Source organism: Notolabrus celidotus, chromosome 6, assembly GCF_009762535.1.
Source record: "Notolabrus celidotus isolate fNotCel1 chromosome 6, fNotCel1.pri, whole genome shotgun sequence".
Classification (NCBI taxonomy): domain Eukaryota; kingdom Metazoa; phylum Chordata; class Actinopteri; order Labriformes; family Labridae; genus Notolabrus; species Notolabrus celidotus.
This window is the reverse complement of record NC_048277.1, coordinates 26,337,770-26,344,947: the sequence shown is the minus strand read 5'-3', so window position 1 is coordinate 26,344,947 and position 7,178 is coordinate 26,337,770. Positions and strand designations below refer to the sequence as shown.

The following is a 7,178-nucleotide window of genomic DNA, read 5'->3' as shown; positions in this document are numbered from 1 at the left end:
GATAGCTTAAAGAGTCCCATAAAAACCTGCATTTATCTTACACATCTGTCAACTTCAGCGATTTGTATTGCTCTGACGAAGCAGTCCAGGTTGTTTTTCTTCCGATTTACATCCTGTACTTATCAGGATGCAATCACAAGATGGCAGCATAGTCAAGCTCCACTGTAGATACAACTTAACCAAACACACCAGAACAAAATCTCCATTGTTCCCAGTCAAGATTAACTACACATCCTTTACACAAGGGAGCCTGTGGAGCAAAGAAACCAGAGGCATCAGCTTCCATTGTGTGTGTAATTAATCCTGTTGGATCAGCGATGGAACACAAGTGGTTTCAGTTGTGGCATCCTCACAGGCAGGGGAGGGGGCAGACCCCGCTGGGGCACAAATCATCCAGAAAGAAAAGAGTTACAACCTTTTACTGCGGCGTCTTCCTCTGCATATGTGTGTGTAACCACTTGAGTCGCCTCCATGGCCTGCGTGTGTGTTCTTTATGTTGTCTGCGTGGTCTGCGGGCCCAGGTCCCCACAGTGAGTCAACCACCCAGCCTCCACAAGCTGACACACACCACTAGCACCATCCTTCACAGAGAGGAGCCTATAATTAGGTGCTAATTTTCTCTGGTTCCACTGTGACATGATGCTGGGGGCCATGGTGAGGCAAGACGGAGAGAGCGGGTGTGTTTGATGAACAGTGGCAAGAGCTTGACTCTGGGACCATCTGGCCAAGTGCCTGGCGCTGCCCGCTGCTGCCCGTGATGACGTTGGGACCAGGGCCGGGGCCCACCCACGTCAGTCTGTCCTCCCCCGTCCTGCTCCTCCGGACCGGGACCCAGGCGTCTGTCCACCACAACATGTTTATCTGGAGCGACTGCCAAGTGAATCACAACCGCATGGAAGATGCAGCTCTTTGCTTTGCAGACAGCAGCGATCAAGCAAGAGAACAGGGAGGGAGAGAGGAGAGAGAGGAGAGATAAAAAAGGGGGGGAGGACAGGGCAAAGAGGGTGGGAGAATGTGGGAGGCAGAGAGGGAGAAAGATGGATTAGAGGAGGAGAATAGGATTAAAAGAATACAGATGGAAGAATGGGAGGCAGACGGGCACACAAGCACTCACAAAAACACAGAAACAAACAGGCAAAAGTGCACACACACACACACACACACACACACACACACAGCATACAAGTCAATCAGTGCTCAGGATTCATTCTCAACAAACTAGTGCCGTTTACAGCTTAACCTTCAGAGCAATCAGACATGTTGGATTTAGGGAAATGGGTGATGGCTTATTAATGCTCTTCCAAGGAGGGATCAATGGGGAGAGGGTGTGACGGGGATCTTCTGTCTCTTTTACATCTTCCTCATCCCCATCCTCCCTCTTATGCACACACACTCTCTCAGAAATCTGGATTATGTTAAGAGTAAAATTGTGCAAAGGCATGCCCCCAAAAGCTTTTGAAGTTGGTGCTCTCAGGGCAAAAATCTCATTCTCTGCCTGGCCCCTATCATGCTGACTCTTGCTCTCGTCTCTCGCTCTCTCTTTCTCTGTGTCTACTCTCATCCAGCCTCCCCCTCCCTTCCTTTCCCCCCAATTTAATTTTTTCCTCCCTCTTCCTAAATTCCAATCAATCTAAGCCTCTGCAGATCCACTGCTTTATTTTTCGTCTCACTTCTGTCACAACATGCCTTGTCCCCGAGCCTGCTTCTTCTACCTTTGACCTTTTATTTATCAATGCAGGCCCTCTCTTCGGGTCTGATGGAAATCCCAATTGATTGGGTCACGAGACACTGGTGTTTCTTGAGGCAGTAAAAAATAAAACGTCCATGGCTGAGCAAACAGGCAAACAAACAGCTAAACGAATGTTTGCACAGACAAATGGCAGCCCGCTGGATTAATGAATGGACATGTAGAGAGAGAATAGGGAGGAATCGTTGTAGGAATTCATCCATTTGGTTTCCATCCGAGCCCCAAGGCCCTGCTATGTAATTGCTTCATGCATAGTTGATACGCTGCATAATCAACCAAATACACTAGATTTTTCTGTGTTTACGGGGAAGGCTGCAATTGCGCTTGCAGGCTATTGGTGAAGTTTAGATTCAGTGGGAGGCGTCTTATAATGGAAAAGCTCATTCATATCCGAGTGCTCATCTCTCTCTTTTAGAATGTACAGATACACACAGGAGCGGTGAAAGGTATGCCGTCCTGTGGTTCAATCAGGACCACGTTGTGTTTTATTCATATAGAACAAAGATGAAATATTCATACAAGAATGTTGTTGCTATGCTTCTTCTGTTTCTCCTTCCTCCTATGTACACAACTCCTGATTAGAAACCGGACGGATTATGGCCGCAAATTGATTCCTTTTGCGTAGAGTCATAAAAAACAATGCAAATGGCTAGAAGGAGTTTCCATTGGGCGTCAGTAGATTGTGTTCATGCAGCATGCAAATGCAAAGAGGCATGAAGCTGGTCCAACCTATATAACCCAGTAGAGGAAGGCTGAACATGCTGCACTTTAAAGAGGGCTGGATTTCTGTTGATGGAAGCTTCAGACGAGAGGCGCATGCTAAAGACAACCCCAAGCGCACATACACAAGATCACACATTTTCTTCCTTGGATGTGTTCACACACATAAGCTTGACCAACCGCTCATACCAACAGGGTCACACACCAAGGCAGCATCACACAGAAAAGAAACAGCATGATGCAAACTGGTTTGGCTTCATGAGGAGAATGAACAGCAAAAGCCTGAGGCAGGAGAAATGACAGGAAGAAAAGCCTTCTCTCTGTATGAGAAAGGTGTGCTCACACTTCTTTTGTGGAGCAGCAGGGACATGTCAGGGGCAAAGTCCCCATGTCTCCATCTCTAATTGGAGCGTATCCCTCTGCCCTGTCCCTATCACACTATGGTGGAAGCAGGATGCTGTGCTAATGGATAGCCCCCCTGTGGAGTGCTTGTCCTTGATGTGCTGGGTGTACGGTAGCCCATGCTGAGGGTAGACTGCAGATTAGAGGCAAATCACAAGATTTGTTTGTCCTCTTCAAGCAGGGCGGGACATTCAAGGGGAGAGAGCAGCCAGGGCTGTGATGGAGTGGGTTAGACTGGTGCGACAGATGTGTGTTAGTGTGACTGATGTGTTCTGGGTGAGCAGGCTGCACTGGGTCAACAGCACCTGGAGAACCAACATAAGCCTGTCCAAGAAATGCTTGGGCAAACTGATGCCGTGTTTGTTTCCATCACTGTCCAAAAGGCAAACGGTTGAGCGAGAGGAAGCTTTTGGTGATAACACCTTTGGTGAAGATTTAGGAGAAGATAACGATGTTGTAATTACCTGCGCTAAATTGGAACTGTGGATGCTCAATGAGCTATAAACAAGGTTACTCTGGTCCCCTTGGGGTAATTGTTTCAAAAGCCTGCAACAGTCTGGTCCAGTGATGGCGAAATTGGAAGGGGTGGTATCCTGTAATTTCTCAGATCAATGAAGCATGTCCTGTGTGTGGGCTGAAACTCAGGCTGATTTGAAATAGAAGCATAACTTTTTGTTCCCTCTTACTGTAAGAGTCAAAGTCATTGGTCTCAATCAGCTTTTAACCCAGAGATGCTGGGGGCCTGTGGGTCATTGGGCACCACCTGCACTGCTTTTCACATTTCAGTGAGTATGCCAATTCCTGTTACAGAATATTTCCTCAGTCATGGCCACGGTGCTTCTAGGAAAATCATCCTGTATTAGAATATGTGCACAGGTGGTTAAATCTATGTTCCACTGGGTAGAAAAAGCTTGAGTGCACAGAAATACATCCTATCTGATGCTCCTTACAGATGGGCCGCCTGTTAATATTAGCATAATGGAATTCAGAGCACACTCAGAGAAATTCACTAATTCATCACAGCATCAGGCCAAGCTAAATAATACTGTGGCCCTTTGAGCTTTGAAAGAGGGACATGTTTCCAAATATTAGAGCAGACTGGCTGTTTACAGCCTAAACAAGTGCTGGACTTAATTGTCAAATCTTAATACATGTGGGCAGAACTGCATGCCGAGATGTGGTGTCTGTCATGCAGTTTGACCATAGGAAAGCTGCAGACGGACAGGGTTATCCTTCTGATCTTACTCGTTTTCTCCACAACCCTCAGCACACCATGTTCTAGTGAAATTCACAGCCACAGCCTGGCTGCTGTGATCTCCCTCTGATTTCCAATCCCTCTCTGCATTTTCTCCTTTGTGTCCAACTGACTAGCATGGCTCACTTTAATGCTTGCATCCCTGAGAGAGCCACAGCTAGTTTTTTTTTTATAAAAGTTTGGTTATTATACAGTCACTCCCTACTAAATGTAGCAAATGAATACTGGGCTGTCTGTAAGATTGAAAAATGAGATGAAGCACAATAAATGTGCCACTGCAAAGTGATGTTGGGAATGTCATTTTTGACTGCTGTATGAGAAATAGTAAAATGAGATGCACCATTAGCATGTCGCAAGGTGTACATAGTTTAAAACGCCCACACAAATGGACAGGCACACATACACACTTGCACACATCATCGGGATTGCTCCAGAGTGCATGCATTGCAGGCACTCTGTCTTCCAGATGCTCCAAGCCATGATTAATAATGTGTTGCTTACATTATTTAGAATCTTTAAACGAGATGCCTCTTTATTAACATGCATATTACATTATCATGTATGTTCAGGCCACATTAGTGTCATGTAGGCCCATCTTGGCCCCAACAAATTTAATTAAGCATGTTGTCTTTAGTGAGTGTGGGGGGTTGCTGCAGGCGGCTCATGAGGACATCTTGTCCTGGAATGTCATTAACATTTAATGGACATCATACATCCCATATCACCATCAGATACATATGAGAGACATGCCGTTACTCAAGAGTGGAAAGATGAAGGTGGAAGGATGGAAAGTTTGACTCACTGGGAAAAATGGATGAACAAACTGCCGACAGAGATGATCATGACATCGCCACAGGAAATCAATCACATGATCATTTGATGGATGCAGACTTTGTTCTTTACAGGCTACAGGATACTATAGTAACGGCTTCAAATACCACTGTGACATTTACATCGAAGATATGGAATGATGCCGTGTGTAAAATAAACATTAAAGGTCAGGTTTCTTGTTGTTATTAACGTATATTACAAACATTTTACATGCTGACTGGATTTTTATCAGAAAATGACAAAGCAATCATTTTGTTTTTTTTGAACAGATTAGAACTAATAGAATATAATTAAAGCTTGTTTTACTGCAGTGTGCATTAACATTACTTATGCAATCAAACCTGACCTTAATTCAAACACGACAGTAAATATGAGAAATAAGTGATAACGATGGAGTCTGAGCTGTGTTTGGAATTATGTTGATTAACAATCTCTATTAATTTTGTTATTTGTTGACAATATGTGCTTTTAAAACTGCAATAATGACGAAGGGTCAAATGACAATAGGTACTGCAACTGCAGTTTACCTCAGTGACAAGACCACAGTGAATTATCCCTCAGTAAAACAGTTCCCCTCAGCTATACAGAGTTTTAGTGTAGAGTAATTGGACGTAGCAAGTGTGAAATCATCCATTAGTTTGAGGACAGCCATTTTTATTTCTTGAGCTTGGCCTTCTGGCACTTACCATTTTATTCTCATTTCTTCTTTGTCTAAATGGCATGATAGCCAACTGTCATTATACTGGCAGGATCAGTCAGAGCTGCAGCCAATGGCTCGCAGGCTAGCAACAGCTTTCAAAACAAAACAGCATAAACACAATCAACTCACTGTTGAATACTAACACATGGTACTTTGCTTTTTATGAAATAAAGAGAGCATGGTAAAGGTCTAGGTAAGCACTTAAAACAAGTGTAAGCATTTAAATACATCTTAAGTTTAAAATAGTATTTTAAGAGGGTGTAAAGAAAAGTTTAATCTTGTTTTTTTTTTAATAGATTGTTAGAAAATTATTGTTGAATACATGAAAAATATGTGACCACTAAACAAATGAATTTTTAATTTCTCTGTCTCTCATCACTTTCAGAGCCTGCATTAGCATCAGTGGAGTTATGACAGCTGCTACAGCCAGGGGGACTTTGCAAAACGCATAGTTTGCTATTTAAGTAAAATATCACTTCAACTGTAACACTTTGAAACAAAGTAGAATCTCATTCTGAAATGTTTTTTTAGTAAGTTATAGTATGTTGTTTCAACATTTCTCACAATGATTGGGAATCAGTACATGGCCGACTGGTCCGTCATCCATCGGTCAGATTGTGGAGATGACGGACACTTGAGATTCAGATATTTGTTGGGCCCAAGACACCTGGCATAAATCACAGGTAGCACTGAACAAACCAGAAAGTCTGGTAACTGTAAGCAGAGGCTTAGCAAAGGGTTAGCAAACACAAAGTTATCAAATTGAAAATGTTACATTTGACGCCCAAAGCTGCTTCATTCACTGGCTAATTAACTAATTAACAAGTCAAACTAACAAGCCTGTGAGGTGTGCGCGAAACCGGATAGCTTCAAATTAGTATCGACATAAATGAAACAATAGTGGAATTTCACTTACTTGGAGTGCAGACTTCTTGGATGGTTTGTGAGTTAGATAATAAGAGATATTATTTACTAGTTAGTGTGTCCCCAAAATGTGCACAAAGGAGTCTTGGAAAAAGGACCCAATTAAAAATTAAAAGTGTGATTGTTTCTTGAATAAACTGATATTACCTCCAGACAGAGAGGGGACCAATGTATCCTTCTTCTTCTTCTTCTTCTTCTTCTTCTTCTTCTTCTTCTTCTTCTTCTTCTTCTTCTTCTTCTTCTTCTTCTCCTTCTTCTTCTTCTTCTGATATTCCGGCAGGCTGTACACTGGGGAGTATAATGCTGCCCTCCACAGGCTAGGTTTTAATCAAGCGGCAACGTCCGGTCTCAAACTATGAAGCCCATGCAGAAGTGTTCCAAACTGCAATTCATCAAGAATCCGCTTGAGGCTGGCTGCAGAAAGACTGGAAACCACAAAGACATCAATTCAAAAAAGACGATCTTTGCAGCATTAATAAACATGTTTACAGCCTGGTTCAAAAAACGGCTTGGCTCTAGCTAATTTCTCTATCGGCACACACTGTACGGGGGTTCGTTTTTTTCTAAAGCGACGGTTCAGAAGACATTAAGATTACAAG

The 7,178-nt window shown here is 43.3% G+C and overlaps 2 long non-coding RNA genes across 2 annotated transcripts in view; one reads left to right on the top strand and one right to left on the bottom strand.

The window, feature by feature from the left end:
- Positions 1 to 6,974, bottom strand: part of LOC117814559 — a 40,148-nt gene extending 33,174 nt beyond the window's left edge. The window contains exon 1 of the long non-coding RNA XR_004631591.1: positions 6,727 to 6,974. This is a non-coding gene — a long non-coding RNA (uncharacterized LOC117814559). The remainder of the gene's footprint in view (positions 1 to 6,726) is intronic.
- Positions 5,712 to 6,142, top strand: LOC117814561. The gene is made up of 2 exons (XR_004631593.1): positions 5,712 to 5,848; positions 6,041 to 6,142. It is a non-coding gene; the product is annotated as an uncharacterized LOC117814561 (long non-coding RNA).
- Positions 6,975 to 7,178: the final 204 nt, after the last annotated feature.